This window comes from Meleagris gallopavo, chromosome 11, assembly GCF_000146605.3.
Source record: "Meleagris gallopavo isolate NT-WF06-2002-E0010 breed Aviagen turkey brand Nicholas breeding stock chromosome 11, Turkey_5.1, whole genome shotgun sequence".
In the NCBI taxonomy this organism is placed as follows: domain Eukaryota; kingdom Metazoa; phylum Chordata; class Aves; order Galliformes; family Phasianidae; genus Meleagris; species Meleagris gallopavo.
In genome coordinates, this window is record NC_015021.2 from 110,656 (window position 1) to 129,381 (window position 18,726).

Consider the following 18,726-nt stretch of genomic DNA (forward strand, 5'->3'; position numbering starts at 1 on the left):
AAAAAAGTCATGACCTATGTAAAATGAATGGATAGAAAGATGCTCATTTTCAGCCCCAAAACAGCAAGCATGGAAAAGTGTGCCCAAGGTCACAGTGTGTGTGTGTCCTGTATGACATTATCCTGCAGCTGTATGAAGAGATGTAGGTACCAAGCTCCGTCTACTGGCAGGATATGAGCTACAGAATTCAAGTACTACTGAAGCCATAATTATAAACCTGCCAAAGGCAACAGTCGTAACTTCACTGAGCACTCTGTGTCTTGCTTGGAATACGATGTTGGTGTCAGCACTTCACCATTATTACAGTTGAAAGATGAAGGATGTAAACATGGTATGAGTCCAAGATTTCGCTTGGGATAATACGTAAATAATGGTACTCAGGATGACAGCTGATGTGCTTAATATTTTAGCAACAGTTGTGTGCACTCTATTCACTGTTTCTACTTTTCTTCCTTCTATTCTGTGCTTCTGTTGTAAGCCTTCAAAGATTGTGTAAATCATCTACTGAAGTGGAATGTTATTTTCTTATACAGAATCAATGCAAACTACAAAAGATGCACAGATTTTCTTGTGGGCCTGAAATTCTGTATTGCATTGCATTAAATGCAGTTGTGGTGCTTTGGAATCTTGGCACTTTCTGTTTGTTGTGGTTAATTTTTGGTCTTAGAAATTAACAAGGCATCAAACAGTGAAGTTGGAGTGTTGCTGGGTTGGGGTCTAGACCCTGGTAAAAAATGCAGCTCTAGCTCAAGCTAGACTGCTCATTATTCATTGTAAGGCATCTAGCTGTGGGAGTGTTAGATGTTTGACAGCGTTGAATAGCTTCCAGTCAGCCATACAAACTACTTCCAGTGAAGTGGAAAGGACCATAAAATTGTTTTAGCAACAGCTGATTCTCTTGAGTCTTTTAAGGCCTTTTTTTTCTTTTTTCTTTAACCATTTAGTTGCCAATGGAAGACGTGTCGTTTTGAACAGTAAATGTTCCTAGATTGTTTGCATGTTTTACGATCTGGAACATCAGCTTTTCCCTAATTTTGTATTTAGCACAATTTCCGTTTTGGAGGGAAAAAGTATATAATAACACTAAAACTAAACTAAACTAAAAAAAACTGAACTAAAAAAAAACCACCAAAACACTGAAATACAAGGAAGCTTCCATGGCGTTGATTGTTAAAAAGCGATTTTTTTAAAGAATAATTTCTAGTCCATTTTTATCAAGTCTTTTGAGCGTTAGTCTATTAACCTGTTGTAAACTGGATTGAGCTTCATGTCCCTGCTCATCATTTTGCAGTTGAAATGTTTACAAACGTAGTCTTTCTTTTGAAAAAAACAGCTTGTGGACTTTGTCGTCTTAAATCTCCAAGGATGCATGTTAATTCTCCCATCTCTTATTACTTCAAGACAATTCCTTTTTTCTCTTGAATAACTTAGATTGTGGATTCAGTGTTTGAAAGAACTTAGTGTGTCCTTACCTGCCAAATGCTTGCTGCTTACTTTATAATGTACTATAGATCGGTCTTGGAGAAACAATCTTCAACTCAAAGTATTTTTAAGTAGTCTGGGAGACACTGTGGGAATAACTTTGGAGGAAACCTGAAAAACTTTGGGTTTTGGAGTGCAAAGGGAAGGTTGAAAATGTTACAGTTTCATTACAGGGACTTTGAGAACCAAGAACTTGGCTAAAAGCAGTTCAATTTTAGTTTGGTGAGTGCAAGGCTTCATTCTGCTGGCAGAAGGTGAGTAAAGGAGATGGGAAGAACGAGCAGAATGGTTAGCTTAGCAGCCATAAAACATGGTGCCTCTTGTGAGGAGCTTTCAGTGTCGTACACTGGGAAAAATATTTCATTCAGCTGGGTACAAACTATTCATATCTTCCTGTTACTGTCTTTTTCCCAAAATGACTTAGGTCATAATCACAGAATTGCAGGGATTCGGTGGGACCTCTGGAGCTCCCCCAGCCCAGCCAAGCTCCTGAAGCAGGTTCCTTACAGCAGGCTGTGCAGGAAGGCATCCAGGCAGGTTTGAATACGTCCAGAGGAGACTTTACCACTTCTCTAGGCAGCCTGTGCCAGGGCTCTGACACCCTCACCATTAAGAATTTCTTTCTCACATTCTTCTCAAGGAAGTTGGAACTTCCTTGGTTCTAGTGATAATTGAGATTGGCAAACTCTTGGTGGCTCATGACATACATCTGTAATAAAGTGAGGTGAGAATCACCGGTGGTTTTATTTATTTATATAAATATTTATATTTATATATGTTTACTGTGGCTGTCTGAGCTTTTTGTTGGTAGTAAAGAAGCTTTATTTTTTATGTGTTATCCTTTTTGTCCATCTTTAAAAAATAAATTGCTTCACAGAATTTTTCTCTAGTCTTCTGATGTCTGTGTAATCCAGAGAAGTTGACGCTGTCTACTGCGCTATGTAAGGGAAGATGGGACAACAAATCCTCATTATTATACATGCATCTAGAGAAGACAGCCTGCATTTTTATTTTGGTACTTCAATCCTAGGGAGAGCAACGTGGGCTCTTCAAAGCTGCCCCCCCCGTATGTAGCAGCCAATCACTCCCCTCAGCTATTGAAGCAAACAGAGTAAGCACCTTAAGCAATCCTTCTTCTGAGGGCTCCGCTCAGAACAAAATATGATATGTGCAAGGAGGGTGCATACTTCTTGTTGCCCATGAATTCAAGCTCCCTCAGGTGCCAGTCTGTCTACATCACTAACTGGAGATACCATAAAAGACTGGGTTTCCAATCACGATCTGAGCATATTACGACGACTGAGTTACTCAATCTCTAGGACTGCTGCCAAAGCTCCTCTTTTACGACAGTAAGTGCCCGTGTTCTTTTTGATTGTAGCAGGAAGCAGTGGCTCCATTCTGTTTCTTTTATGAGTCTCTTCTATCCAAATTTACACCATCCACTGTATAATGTTTCTGGGAGACCACATAGTTTGCATTCTCCTATCAAATACAGTTTTTCTCTTATTGCAGTCTTAAAGTTCATGCATTTGTTAGTCATGTAAACATTATGAATCCTCATATTCCAGGAGCATCCAGCTGCCATATAGTTCCCTAGAAAGCACTTACTACTGCACATCCTGATGTGGAGGGTGGATAGGAAGGAGAGAACACTATATTGTATTTTTTAAAATGTATCTATTGTGCAAATATGAATATTCATATCTCTGGTTTATTCTCTGTAACCATAGGGAAAGCGTGCAGAGTCATAAAGATACGAACATGTAGCAAGCAGTGCAGAATGTGACAGTGCATGCCTCGGGTTAGGCTACAGCGATCTTACAGCAGCACCCGACCCAGAAGCCACCTGAAGTTGCGTGTGTTCAGAAGCATGATGTTCTGTAATGCTTGCCTCGCATGTAACACGTGGTTGTTTGGTGTTGGGATTTCTGTTGTTACTCTAGGGTACAGCAGCGCAGTGCATGAAACTGTGTGCACCATAGGCCTGAATGGGCTTCCTGAGAGCCCTGGGAAGTCTGCAGAGATGTGAGAAGAGGGGAGTCAGGGCTGCTGCTGAAAAGATGAACATGAGGCCCTTGTTGCTGGGACTGAAAAGTCTTGCTACCTTGTCTGGCAGGAGGCAACGGGGAAATGGCATGTACAGCAGGACAGTCAGAGGAGCACTTGGGTAATGAAGAATGAACTGGGATCTTGCCATCCATCAATATGCCCCTGCTGGATGCTCAGCAGCAGTCAAAGATGTGCACACTTGTGGTTTGCCCATCAGTCCTTTACGAGAAGGTTTCCATGCATGAAGTAACCCTTATGGCTTAGCCTTTCCGCTAAAGGCTTCACTTAATAAGATGGTTTGATTTGAATTGCTGACTCCAGTATATGGAGTATGCCATTGGTTCTCTTTTTTATCATTTGCTATATCATTTTAATTTCATGATTTTTTAAAATGTGACATTGTTTCCTTTTGTGGATGCAACAGGTCTCACTGTAAGTGCAAAATATCACTTGGATCTGACTGCATTTTTATAAAGCACAAACTTAATTACAGTTGGAGTGGGACAAGTGCCTGGGGGTGAAGTTTCACAAAGTGAAAGGAAAAGAGAATGAATAAAAACAAAAGGAAGAGATTTAGAGGAGTATGAAGTCGGAGGGAGGCAAAACAATATGAAAGGTATGTAAGAAATTGAGACACAAGATGTAGAAAATAGCTAGGAAAATAATTATGGTAAAATTATTTGAAGCCCCTCCATGCCTGGTTGTAGGGCAGCCCTTACTGTACCAGGTTCACTGAGGAGTACAGCTGTTGATCATGTTGAAGGTGCACTGGGAATGCTGTAGGCTACCTTTTCAAGAACTTTGTCAATAAACAACTACCAGCAGCAGCTGCAGGATTTAAGTAGTAACCAAAGCAGCAACTGATCGACTTCTGGTTGACAAGTTGTTTCTTCTGATGCTTTCATGTGGCAGGAAGATTCACTTTGAACTTTGCAGCTGAAAGATGATGCTTGAATTTTCCTCTCAGGCCTTAGCATAATGATGAAATTCCTCCTTGATGTGTGATGGCCATACATCTAGTCACATGCGAGGCAGTGCTGAACTTGGTCGGTGTGCAACAGGCTGTGTTTGGCCTGGGGGACCATGTCTGTTTTCATGGACGTGTCAGCTTTGGAACTGCTACAGTTTACAGTCCATATGATTTGCCATTGCAAGTTTGTTGAAGTCTTCACTCTTAATAGTTTGTTTAATGGCTTAAAGGCCATGTTCAACAGCATCAGTGATATGGCTCAGTGATGCCTATGCTATGGACAAGCAACAGGGCATCTTATATTTGAGCAGCTTTGATGAGTGTGTCCTTTCTGTCCTCCATAAAAGGGAGTGAATTGAGTGCAACTCTTGGAATTGCATCTTGATCTGTTTCCAGACATTTTCAAATGACAGCAAATACAGAGTTCTGTAGAAAGATAGTCTTTAGAGAATAAATATTTAGTGAGACATCAAGGAATATTGATGTCAAAATCCTCTACAATAGTAGCCTGAATCATCATCCTCTCCAGAGCGACAAAAAGAGCCAACCAGTAAAAAAAAATATTACTTCTGCATGGCTGATTTTGTTTGGGCACTAAGACTATAAATATTAGCTTGTCATTATAAATTCTGAGCAGTTGCAGTTTTCCCTATGTGTGCAGTGTTTATTTGAAGAATGTTTTATGAAAGGTTAGGGAGAGAACAAGAGGTCAGTGCTCTACTGGTTTGCTGCCAAAGGCCGCATGGCTATTTCTTCACTGCATCTTAATTGTCTGGTGGGAACTCTTAGGATGTTAAATGCTTTTCAATTACTACTCTGTGTTATTCTTGCATTACTTAAACTAGTTTCTGAGAATAAGCTCTCTAAGGAAATATGTTTACTTGAATAGCAGAAGAGGAACAAGGGTTATAAAATTTACTAGAACGTCATACTCTTCAAAGCTGTGCAGCCTTGCAGGCTGGGTGGGATGGAGCCCAATTCCTCTCTCCCATACGTGCCCTAGCAGGTTGCCTTGTTGTGGCCATTGCCATGGTGTCCTCTGTTGAGCTGTGTTGTTCCCTTGAGTCACTGTGAGCAGCTGGGAGAGGACAGAAATTGTAGTAGAGGTGGCTTTCCAGTACAATTTCCAGTTTGACCAGAGTTCCTTCCTCCGGTTTTGAATGCCTAATAGACTTTGAATATGAAAGGTTAGGGTCATTTTAGGTCATTTCTCCCCAACACATTTCAATAGAAAAGTAATTTATTTATTTATTTATTTTAAATTGGAGTGGATTGGCAAGTGTTTTTGCTAAGGATTTTCATTCTGAAGCAATTGTGATATACTTGCTTGTTTTTCTTTTGTCTTACAGAGTTTTAAGTTTTAAAAATACAGAAAATATGTATATATGTTGAAAGCATAAACTAACCATATTATTCGTACTTAGTGTTACTTTCAGCTACTTTTTTCATCTACCTATAGCCTGCTCTTTCAGAAATTGAATGGGAGAACCTCACTTTCAGTGCAGCTTGATCAATTCAAGTTTCCTATGAAGCCATGCATGATTTATAAGCAGAAAGGAGAATGAAGCATAGAAAAAGAACAAGGAGGCCTTGTGGGTGCATAATGGGTGCAAAGGGAACATAGGGTTTTTACAGCTCTTGGCTCTGCTGCGATAGGACTGATGCTGCTGACTGCATCCTCATCACCTGGGCTGCATCCAGCACTGCCACCTCCTCATCCCAGATCTGGAGCATTGCTGCACAGCAGCAGACAAGGGTTTTGAAGCAAATACTAGGGCAGTTAATAGAACATTTCCCAAGGATACCATTAACCTTGGCAGTGTTGCATGCTTAAGGGAGAGAAAATAGGTATGAGCAGTTTTCCTCCACAGAAATGAACTTTAAATCATCACCTCTCAACAAGTAGTGCTGGATGCTCTATAGTGGTCCAACAGAGCCTTTGCGACTCCTTTCCACCACAGTGCAAGCGAGTGACTCCATTGCTTGTCACCTGGGGATATTTATTGTGTGTCAGCATCTGCATTGTGCTGCTGCTCAAGGGACAATTTTTCACCATGTCAGATGTTGGTTACAAACAGTTACCAGACTGCACGCAGTGCTTCAGTAACACTGTCTAACAAAACAGCATCAGGGAAGCACATCCATCGTGCCAGACAGTTCTTGGAACCTGCATGGTGCCCACATATGTAAAAGCAAAGTAATGCAGTTCCTGAGACAGCCCAGGAGAGCTGAGCTGAGCTGATGGAATTGTTTAATATCTCAGTTTGGGATTTCGAAAGTTTGGCTCTCTCTGGGCTGGTTGATGCAAGGGGAACCTGCCACCAGGAAGTCCTTCTATCTGAACTTCAAGAGCAGGTTGCAGCTGGGAAGCAAACAGCTCTGTAAATCAGAAACAAGACAACTGTGGATCACCATCCCTACAGGGTTTTGGGAAAATGGCCGAGTACGTCTGCGGTGTAGAGCAGATAGCAATGAACTGAGGATCTGGCTGCAGCCTGCCAGCAGCATGGCAGGGGAAACGAAGGCATTAAGTGGCAGCACATAGCTGTAATTGAAAGCCTTTTTGCTGCTGGAAACCCTCAAGGCTGCCACTCTCTTGTCTGTGCTGCCACTTGCAGACACTTTTTTAGTTTCCTCTCTGTTTTGCTTAAACTTTTCATCAAGTGTGCTGATTCCTTATCATGCAGCCTGAATTGCAATTATAGGTATGTAAATATGGAGGTATTTACAGTCCCTCTCCTGTATTGTTTTGTATATAAATTTGCCCTGCTTGTAGCCTTCTTGTCTCTGCAAATGCTGAGAGCAGTGGGCATTGCCTGGAGCTTGGCAAGGCAAACCTTTTGGGGAACCTGGCTGCAAATAAACATCCAACATCCGGTATCCTTGGGCTCTGCTGGTGGATGCTGACAGCCAAATAGCTGGGTCATCATAGGGAACAACATCAGCAAAAGCGATGGGGCAAGTGAGGCTGCTCCTCTGCTTCCCCATAGTGCCTCCTTGCTGCCTCCCTGCAAGGATTTTGGAGCTGGAGTGCAAGGGTAAAAGCAGCAGCTGAAGAGCTGAAAATATGAAATATGAAGAAAGGCTTTAATTTTTACAGAATCTCTTAATCCATTAGTTACAGTGAGACTTCTATACAGAAATGTCCCTCTCATTTAGTACTGCCTGAGGATCATCAAGATGATAATGACTGTTGTGGGGGAAGAGGAGCTGGGGTGGGGGACAGGCTGAAGTCATGGGCTTGTCTCCAAGGAGAGGAGCTCAGCCCTTACCAGCAACAAACCAAACACATGGAGCTGCCACAGAAGCTGGGCAAATCCACCCGGGCACCTGAAATAGTTTTTAAGAATTTTAACAGCAGTCCTGAGTGTTCCCTCTCCCACCCCATCACTATGTCATTTTTCTTCCCCACCCTCAGAAAATTACAGGATGCAAAAAAAAAAACACAAAAAAACAGATTGGATGCAGGGGGAAACATCCCCAGCTGATGTTCCAGCCCTGCACCAAGGGGAAAATGGCTCTCTATATGTTTGGGATGTCTGTGCTGCACAATGTGAGGATGGAAGCTTCCTTCATTCTTCCCAGCCTTTCTTTTCCCACAGTGTCAATGGGAACTGGAAGCAGCACAAGAGCAGAGTGGGGATGAATGTGGCCAGGAGCACCCAAATTGGTTCAGTGTTTGGTCTCTTCCCTTTGAGAAGGCTTTTGCAGGGACTCCAACCAGAAGAAGCCTCAGCCAGCCACCAGAACCCACTGAAACTCTCTGCAGTGCATTTCTGCTGGGTATCAGGGCCATCTGAGTAATCGAAGGGACTTTTGATTTTTCTATTACCTACCACTGGATTTCAGCATTTAAGCAACAGCAAGAGTTGAGAGGTCCTGGTAAATCCTCAGGAAGGTAGAGTCAGCACAGGAGAAACACTGTTTTATTGCTTTGCTGTTCTTCAAATAAAGAGAAGAAAGGGAGGAGGAAGAGGAAGAGCCATACCCTGCAGAATGCAGGAAAGGGGTGCTCTGAAATAAAGTTGATGCTTTTATCCCCACTCCTGGACTGCCCTAGTGTTCAGGATTTAATGAAGTGCTGCACTCTTGAATTGTAGCATACTCTCCCCTTGCAAAGAAACAGTTGCATTTGGGAGCTGTTGGGCACAGACCTCTCCATAATGTCACTCACTCACAGTATTTCTGTTGCAGATAGCCCAGTTGCAGAGAGAGTGGTTCAGCAGGATTCATTTATATTAGAAATTTAACAACAGTTCCATCCACTGACACCACCTTCCAGCCCAGGTTCCTTTGACCTGAAACAACCAAGGTGCTTTTCCATGAGAAAAAAAATGGCTAGATGAAAACAGATTTGCCTTCATGAGGTGTGTCGTACATTTTAGAGGCTGCAGAGCCCATGGTCTCACAGTTCTCCCACTTGGACTCCACCTTTGGCCAAGTGAGCAGCTCATGCAGTGGGGAAGTTAGTGATCAGCAGGAATCACCAGTTCTAAGTGCTGCAAAATATGCAGCACTGCTCCCTTGTCTTGCTTCCCATGATGGATACTGATTTTCTAAAATGGTTCTCTGAGGAAACCTCATTGTGGCCTTCCAGTACTTGAAGGGAGCTTATAAGCAGGAAGGGGAATAACTTCTTTTCTGAGCTGATAGTGATAGACAAGGGGCAATGGCTTAAAAAAATTGAGAGGAAATTTCAGTTAGTTATTAGGAAAAAATTCATTACTCAGAGGGTGATGAGGCACTGGAACAGTTGCCCACAGAAGCTGTGGATGCCCCTGGAAGAGCTCAAGGCCAGGCTGGATGGGGACATGGGCAGCCTGATTGAGTGGGTGGTAACCAAGCCATGGCAGGGGGGTTGGAGCTCAATGATCTTTAAGGACCCTCCAAGCAAAGTCATTCTATGATTCTGTGATTAATAGCTTCTTTTCAGTAGAGTGGTCAACATACACAGCAATCAGGCCAGTGTACTTTAGCTTAACCCCTACCCCTACTCGTTGAGCTCAGTCTTAAAAAATAAACAAAACTCAAGGGAAAGAGGTTTTCGACAGAAAGACTGAGTAGGCATTATGGATATAAAAATATGGGAGTCAGTTCTGCAAGAAACTGAGTACTCTGGCTCCGCTCTGACTAAGCATTTAAGCAGAGACTTAGTTTTAAAGCAAAGAGCAGGATGGCTGCTACCTAGAATGGCTAGACCCATGATCTTGTGCCACTGCTTGGAGTAGGAGCAGGACCTGTGTTGCTGGTGGAGCTGAAGCATGGGCAGGCCTTGCTCCTGATTGTGTTGGGATGGCATTGCCCACCACACTGCAGCATGGACACAGCAGGTCCCCAGGGCAGCCCAGGGCTGTGCTGCTGCAGCCTTGCTGTGGCTGGGGAGCACTGCTGTCTCCCTTGGGGAAGAGACAGGAAGACAAAGGTGTAGAAGTTCTCCCTTGCAGCAAACAAGGAATTTTGTCATTCTAATGACTTCTCAGATGTCTTCTTTTTTCTTGAGGTTGCACATAACTGTGTTGTATGTGAGCTGTTCTGTCCAGAAACAGCCATGTTGTATCCAATTGGAGGGGACTGAGCGAGCGGCGGCCAGTGTGTCAGTCAGCTGTCAGCATCCTGACATTTTTGTGATGAATTAGGCCCTGTAGATGCTTTGTGGCTTGGCTAACACAAAGACTGTTTTTTGCTTTACCACATTCCCTAGTGCTGCTCCTACAGCACATGATCTTACCAAGTCTTTTTTTAAATAGATGAAAATGAAATTCAGAGCACTGAAGGGAGAAACCAATGCACATTTTGGGATTAATTTTTATATCAAGTTCTAATTTTTTTTTTTAAGTTCGTGGCGAAGGTGCATTTCTGATATGTCAGCAATACATGTTTAATGTGATGTTCTAATTTGACATGCTTACTTGCTTCTCTTTCCTACAGACATCATAGGTTACCTGTATCTTGCATTGCATAGTACTTGTATGTGTGCTTCATGGTTTCATATATGCAAAGTGAACAAACCCTGATTTCTTTGTGGTGTAAGTAAAGGATACTGTTCCATGATAAATAAAGTGGAATGAGTATTGCAGTAATCAGTCTTTCTTTGATCTCCTTAGTGTGTTTTCATTAATCACTAGTGTTGATGGTTGCTACGTTCTTTTTTTCTTCCTGAAATGGATTTGCTGTCATAGTCATGCTATTCTCTTGCCATTTATATTTAATAGAAGTATGTCTTCTGGTCACTAATTTTGGACTCTTTAATTTTGTGGTACACTATCTTAGATGATGTTCCTTCTATTTTTTCATGATGGTATGGTTCACATAGTAGAAGTGACAAAGTAAAGCTGCATTTTTCTGAATGGCTTTACACAAAATGATGAGTCATGTTTTGAATCAACTGGGAAGTGAATTATCTAAAAGTCACCTATGCTTCAAAAGTACAAAATTATATTTCCTTGGAAGTGTCTAGTGATGGCAAAAAGTTACAAAGCAAATATCTGGAACAAAAGGTTAGTTCTGATTCAGTAGACATGTCTGGCATGGCAAGCAGTCTTAGCTCCTACACCGCATAGCAATTAGAGGAGAGCTTGGTGAGAAAGTTCAAACTGCAGAAGATTATCCTTTCACAAATAAATTCTTTTAATAGGCCTCTTTTGAAAATAGTAAGATTATACCTCTGAGAGAACTACCCCTTTAAATAAGTTTTTGTTACTTAAAGTTTGTGGAGACTTTCATATTGTGAGTGAAAGTAACTTTTAATTCTTTTATATGATATGTGTTTTCTACCGAGATCAGCTAAACTAATTGTGAGTCACTTAGGGAACTAGTACTCTTTGAAGAAAAAAAAATGCTGAGATTTGCATAGCAAAATATAACTTTGTTCCTTTTTGTGGCCATGTTTTGTGAATGCATGAAAGTTTCTTCAACTTCCAAGTTATAGTGTCTAACTCATTTTTATATACCCATCTCATTTTTTAGGGAGCTTGCACTTTGCATTCTTACAACAAAAAAACATTCTGCTGTGGTGCAAATCACATTCCAAACCTTGCACTAGGAATATCCAAATACAAATTGTTACAATGTTTCACATTCCAATGTAAATATGGAAACTTTCTAAACATACTGAATATACTGCTGCACAAGAATATATATAATTTATTACAAAATCAGGGTGTAAAAATTTTCAGTAATTTTTTACAGTTCATAGAATCACAGAATGATAGAATCACCAAGGTTGGAAAAGACCCCCAAGATCATCCAGTACCACCTACACCTACCACCCACATTTCCCCACTAAACCACGTCCCTCAGTACAACATCTAAATGTTTCTTGAACACCTCCAGGGACAGTGACTCCACCAGTCACTGGCAGCCCATTCCAGCACTTGACCACTCTTTCTGAGGAATTTTTTTGTCCTAAGATCCAACCTGAATCTTCCCTGGAACAACTTGAGGTCATTTCCTCTCATCCTGTTGCTGGTTGTGTGGGAGAAGAGGCTGACCCCCACCTCACTGCAGCCTCCTTTCAGGGAGTTATAGTGAGCAGTAAGGTCTTCCCTGAGCCTCCTCTTCTCCAGACTAAACAATCACTGTCCCCTCAGCTGCTTCCCATAAGGCCTGTGCTCCAAATCCCTTTGGAGACACTCCAGGGCCTTGATGTCCTTCAGCGTAGTGAGAGGCCCAAAACTGAACACAGTGCTCAAAATGTGGCCTCACCAAAGCTGATTACAGAGTGAGGATCACTTCCTTGCTCCTGCTGTCTGCACTATTTCTGATACAAGCCAGGATGCCGTTGGCCTTCTTGGCCACCTGAACATACTGCTGGTTCATGTTCAGCTGTGCATAGACCAGCATCCGTAGGCCAATTTCTTCTGCTAAGTCTGCCAGCAACCCTACCCTACACCTGTAGCATTGCTTGGAGTTGTTGTGGCCAAAATGCAGGGCCTGGCACTTGGTCTTGTTGGACTTCATCACCTTGACCTCTCCACAGTGATCCAGCCTGTCCAAATCTCTCTGAAGGGCCTTTTTACCCCTTGGCAGATGGACACTTCCTCCCAACTTGGTGTCATTTGCAAATTTAACTGAGGGTGCACTCAATCCCTTCATTCAAATAATCGGTAAAGGTATTGAACAGGACAGGCCCCAGTGCTGACCCCTGGGGAATCACTCATGAACTGGTTGCCAGCTAAGTGTAATTCCATTTACCAGCACTCTCTGTGTCTGGCCCTCCAGCCAATTCTTTATCTAGCAAAGAGTGTACTTGTCCAGGCCATGAGATGCCAGCTTCCCCTGGAGAATGCTCTGGAAGACAGTGTCAAAGGCTTTGCTGAAGTCTTGGAAGACAAATCAACATCTTTTCCCTCATCTACCAGGTGGGTCACTCGATCATAGAAGATGAAGTTGGCCAAGCAGGACCAGCCCTCCGTGAACCTATGCTGGCTGATCCCTCAGTTGTCCTACACATACCATGTGATTGCACTTGAGGTGATCTCTTCCATTACCCTCCCTGTCCCTGAGGTCAGGCTGACAGGCCTGTAGATACCTGAATCCTCTTTACAACTCTTCTTGTCAATGGGAGTCATGTTGGCAAGCCTCCAATCCTCTGAGGCCTCTCTCCAGTTGTCCATGGACGCTGATAGATGGTGGAAAGAGGGTGGGCAGTCACCTTCACCAGCACCCTCAGCACCCTTGGGTGAATCCCATCAGCCCCAGGGACTTCTGACAGCCCAGGTGGAGTAGCAGGTCTTTAACTGTTTCCAGCTGATCATGAAGGTTTTATTCTGCTCCCCATCCCAGACTTCCAAGTCAGTGGGTAGAGTACCTTGAGGATAACTGATCTGACTTTTAAAGACATGTATAGAAGGCATTGAGTACTTCAGCCTTTTCATTATTCTCAGTGGTTAATTTTTCTTTTTGTTCTATTTAAAATCATAGGATCATAGAATCGTTTGAGTCAAAAGTGATCTTTAAAGATCATCTAGTCCAACCAAAGACATTCTAAAGAAAACCATAGACTTCTGTACTGGATAGATAATGTTATTTTGTATAGGTGTGGTATTAGATTATCAAATTGGAAATGTATTTAATATAATTTACCATGGCTTACACTTAATTGGATCTCTTTTCTGCTCCAGATAATGAATCAGTAGCAGAATAAAGTCTGGTTAAGTCCAGTGATGGAATCTTTAGGGAATTTGTGGGGTGAAGTGGCATAAAAAAACAAATATTTGTGTCACTTATTAGTTTGACGTGTGTCTTCTCTGAATTCCCATTTATATGCTGCGTCCATATTCTTCAGAAGTGATACCTGTTCTGAATAAGAATACTTTTTATAAGCAAAAACTCTCTTGCATTTAAAAAGCAAAATTAACAATATTAATAGTCTACATTGTTTCATCTTTATTAAGAAGAAACAAAAATTATTCTTAAAGAACTGTATCATACTTCTGCAGTTTTTATGAAAACTGTCTTGCTCGCTGCTTTTATAAAATTTACAGTCTCACAAAGTTCCAAAGTCATGCATCTGGCAACCATGACTTTTAGAATTCATTTAGTAAATACTTTCACTTTCATTTCATTATCAACATATAGAATTTTCAACCATAATGAAAACTATTGAAAACTTTGCAAAAGCTACAAAGAAAAAATTTAATGTGGCAATTCAGTGGAGTTGCATAATCTCTGTGTGGTTGCAAAAAGGAAGAAAAATGCTTAATCAAATACCTGTGTGTGTTCATTGGAAGTGAACTCTTAATTATTTTGCTTTGTTATGTTAATGTTGTATGTACTTGTAGTAATTCTGATGCTAAGCAAGGAAATAGATGGAAAGTATGGATGGCAGGGACGGAGAGAATGTCAGTCATTGCCTTAACCCTCAGCCTCTTGAGATGTTAAATCCCTATGTTTGGAAAGCTCTTGTTCCATCCCTGTTGTTTCCTGTTAATGCCTTTTTTTTTTTTTTTTTTTTTTTTTAATTCTCAGTGTTGATGCGACAAAAAGGGGAAATTTTTACTGCTGAAATGGGCTGCCAAGGAAGAGCAGGCATGTCAAGTGATACATCCTAAACTGAATGCCAGTGAATTTTGTGGTTTTTGTTTTAAAAACAGTTTTCTGTCTTCTTGTTCCCTGTAAATTATTTAGACTACAATTGGTAGGCTAATTTTAAACAATTTTTTGTTCTTTTGCTTTGTGTTATTTTAACATGAACTGTGGAGAATGTTTGTGAAATTATGCAAGTTTCAAATAAGAATAATTAATAGTAGCAAGTCCTGAATCTTGCTATTCTTGTTGAAAACTTGCTTCCTGCAGTGCTATGGAAGTAAAAGGTTGAACAGAACATCTTCCATTCCTGCAAGTCAAAATATAGATAGCCACAGAGGTGTGTGTAAAAACGCCATTTGTGAAAGGTGATGATAGATTGCCATTGTAAATTTTGGGCTACCTATTTTTTGAAAGCATTCCAACTCTTATTTCCAGGTCAAAAGCTTTTCCTATCTGAGCACAAGCTCAGATTGATTATTCAAAATTAAGCTGTTATTCTGTTTATGTTTCAAAAATCTAATAAAATTCAGTGTCTGGGAGGGCATTCTTCTGAAAATTAGTAGGAAGATAACAGTGGAGATAGTGTCTTTGAAGCAAAAGTAATAGTACAAAGTGCAGGGAAAAGCAATACAGTAACCAGTACCAAAGAAACATGGAAAGCACTTGTCTTCAGGAGGACTGAGACAACTGAATAATTGCCATTGTGCAAAAATCCCTTGTTTTTGCTGGAAGGAGGCAGAGGTCAGAGAATCAAGAATCATAGGGGCTGGAAGTGACCTCTGGAGATCATCTAAGCCAACCCCACCTGCTAAAGCATGTTTCCTAAAATAGGTTCCATAGGAAAGCATCCAGGCAGGTTTGAATATCTCCAGAGGAGGAGAGTCCACCATCTCTCTGGGTAGCTTGTTCCAGGTCTCTGTCACCCTGACAGTAAAGAAGATTTTCCTCATGTTTACTTGGAACTTCCTGTGTTCCAGTTTGTGCCTTTTGCCCCTTGTTCTGTTGCTGGGCGTGGTTGAAAAGAGCCTAACCCTATTTGCTTGACTCCTGTACTTCAGATGTTTGTAAGCATTGAAAAGATCCTCTCTCCAGCCCTCTCTTCTTCAGATGGAACAGCCCCAGCTCTCTCAGCCTTCCCTCATACAGGAGATGCTGCAGGCCCTTTATATCTTTCTGGCCCTCTGCTGGACTCCTTCTAGGAGATTCCAGTCTTTATTGAACTGGGGAGCCCAGAACTGGACACAGTATTTTTAAATGTGGCCTCACCAAAGCAGAGTAGAGGGGCACCTCTCTTTACCTGCTGGCCATGCTCTTTTTAGTGCACCCCAGGATACCATTGGTCTTCTTGACCACAAGAGCACCCCACTGGCTCATGGCCAGCCTGTTGTCCACCAGGACCCCCAGGTCCTTCCCAACAGAGCTCATCTCCAGTAGGTCATCCCTTAACATGTACTGATGCATCTGGTTATTCCTCCCTGATGTACTGATGCATCTGGTTATTCCTTGGGAGGAATCCGACTCTACACTTGCTCTAGTTAAACCTCATCAGGTTCTTCCCTGTCCAACTCTCCTGTCTGTCCAAGTCTTGTTGAATGGCAGCACAGCCTTCTGATGTATCAGCCGCTCCTCCTAGCTTTGTATCATTGGCAGACTATATATTTCCTTATCCAGGTCACCAATAAAATTGTTAAACAAGACCAGACCCAGCACTGGGGAACACCAGTAGTTACAGTCTCCAGCCAGACTCTGCACTGAGCTCTGCCAGTCAGTCAGTTGTCAATCCACCTCACTATCCACTCATCTATCTCATGCTTCCTGAGCTTCACAAGAAGAATGATGTGGGCGACAGTGTCAAATGCCATGCTGAATTCAAAGTACACAACATCCACTGCTTTCCCCTCATCTTCCCAGCTGGGGATGGCATCATGGAAAGCTACCAGACAGTCATTTAGATGTCTCATTGGACTAGCATCTGATGTGGGAGGCTCATGGGTTGAGGTTATTACAGTATAATGTCACTCAGGTCTGCAGTGTTGTTCTCTTTGCCAGAATTTAATGAAAAGTGCTTAATCTTGCAACAAATAATCTTACCTTAGAGTAATAGAGCTGGCAGATGGAATTCTGCTTGTGACATAACCCATCCCCCTGCCTGAGGGAAAAATTATTATGTTTAAGCCTTTTCTGACAGTTTTTTTAAAACTTGCTTTTAAAGACCTTTAATGCTGGAAGTTTTGTGATGTCCCCAGACACTTTTCTAAAATCTTTGCTATTACTGTAAGAAAATTTATTTTAGTTTGTAACTTAAACATCCATTGCAACATGTTGTTACTTATTCTCTCTTGTGTATACATATGTATTTCTCTTGGTATGGCAAATAGGTTGTTCTTACATGCAGTACACTTTTATGTACTTGAAGATGGGGAGTGTACTACTCTGTGCCTATTGCTGCCACTTTCTTTAGCCTTTCCTTATTGGCTTTTCTTTAGATTTCTGGTCTTTTTCATTGCTTTACTTTATACTCAGTATGTTAAGTATTAAGTTTGTATGTATATAAGCATAAAGTATATACTTTACACTTCATGTGTCCAGATAAGGGTTTCCTCAAATAACATGATGCATGCAGAGCTGGACCCTGTAGCAGGCAGTCTGAGGTCAGCAGAGGCCCTTCAAGCAGTCAGGGTGCCTGGAAGGAAGAAGGGATGTGAATGTTTCATGACTCAGGAAAGAATACAACCCAAACTGGCATCAGTGTAGCAATTCCAGCTCATCTTTTATAGGCAAATTAAGAGAAGAAGCTGGGATTTTGAAGGTGCACATAGCTACTGGACATGGAGCGTTTTCTCTTACATATTATAAGTGCTGTTTCTACTCTGCTCCTGTATTATATGCCATGTCCTGCCATGGACAGTTTGGTCCATAACTTCATTACATAAATCCCCGGTGATTTAGTCTCTGTGGAAAACAGAAAAAGGGTATATTTGTTCTGCAATGCATTACCAGTAGTCATCCACGGCATGTGGACTGTTTTTTGTTGTTTTTTGTTTTTCTAAAATGCATGAATATATTTCATGGTTGTTGTTTTTCCCTCTCTACATTTCAGATTAAAAGAAAAATGCTGGTGTTTATGGAGAGGTAAATATTGCCTTATTTTGGCAATATTAATGTGCTCTTTTTTCCAGGCTAAAGAAAACATTTGTCTTTTCACTGTCAAGAATGTTCTGAGATGTGCAAATGCTACAGTGAAATTAAATAGTAAGAAACAATTTCACAAGAATTAGATTTTTTTATCAGCATTGAGCAAATAAACAGGAGACCTAGTTAGGCACAAGTGATGATAAAGCAGCTGTTGGTTAAATGCATAAGAGCATTATTCTTGGAAATAATTTTTTCAGCTGCCTTAGAATGTTTTAAATGCAATTGGCTGAATCCAGAACTAGCTCATGCTGGTGCAGTCAGCCATAGCATGCATTACTCTATTATCATACAGCCAAATGATTCCTAACAGAACTTTTCTGCTTTGCTTTGGCTGAGGATGAAACAGTGCGATGTTTCTTCCTAGTGTTTTTACAGCTTGCATTTGTACTGGTGTAGTGCTGTTAATGTCAGCCAGCCTTTAGGTCTTAAAATTGAGTTTGTTTTTTATTCTTTTTTTTTCACACACTATGGAATGAATGAATTACATTTTTGTTGCCATCCAACCAACAACTGCAAAGGGAACTCTAACATTGTTAAACACTGGTTTGATACCTACCGAAATAACGCAAGAATGAAAACCTCATCCGATTCAAAATGCTGCAGAATGCATTGTATTTTGTATCCCTCTTGAATTTCCAGGGATCTTGTAGCACTGAGAACAGAAGGTCAGATTCCCAGGTAAATGGTATTGCAAAGTTTATTCAGTTAGGACTTTTCCACTGTGGCATGGATATCTTTTATTTGGTAATTTAATACAAGTGGAATTGTGTTCTATACATCTAGTTAAGTATGCCCTGTGGCTGGCCATAATGAGATTATCTGTTCATTATATATCAGCAAACAATAATTTCTCTTGGGTTTTTCTCTTGTTTCTCAAGCAGTCTAATTTTTTTCATAATGGAATGAAAGGAAAATAAGAAGGTTCCAGTTAGGAATCCATCTTGTTTTGTTCTTAAAATTTACTTTTTGGAAAAATAACTAACTGGTTTTTGGTGGTTTTT

General features: G+C 41.2%; 1 protein-coding gene and 1 long non-coding RNA gene across 2 annotated transcripts in view; one reads left to right on the forward strand and one right to left on the reverse strand.

Moving 5' to 3' along the window:
• The window catches only part of LOC100543530 (glypican-5-like), a 324,270-nt gene that overhangs the window by 15,540 nt on the left and 290,004 nt on the right, over positions 1-18,726 (forward strand). The gene's annotated exons all lie outside the window — the stretch shown is intronic.
• The window catches only part of LOC109369400, a 10,996-nt gene continuing 4,428 nt past the window's right edge, over positions 12,159-18,726 (reverse strand). The window contains exons 2-5 of the long non-coding RNA XR_002118382.1: positions 18,282-18,377; positions 17,105-17,213; positions 16,622-16,679; positions 12,159-13,801 (exon numbers count right to left, since the gene is read on the reverse strand). This is a non-coding gene — a long non-coding RNA (uncharacterized LOC109369400). The remainder of the gene's footprint in view (positions 13,802-16,621; positions 16,680-17,104; positions 17,214-18,281; positions 18,378-18,726) is intronic.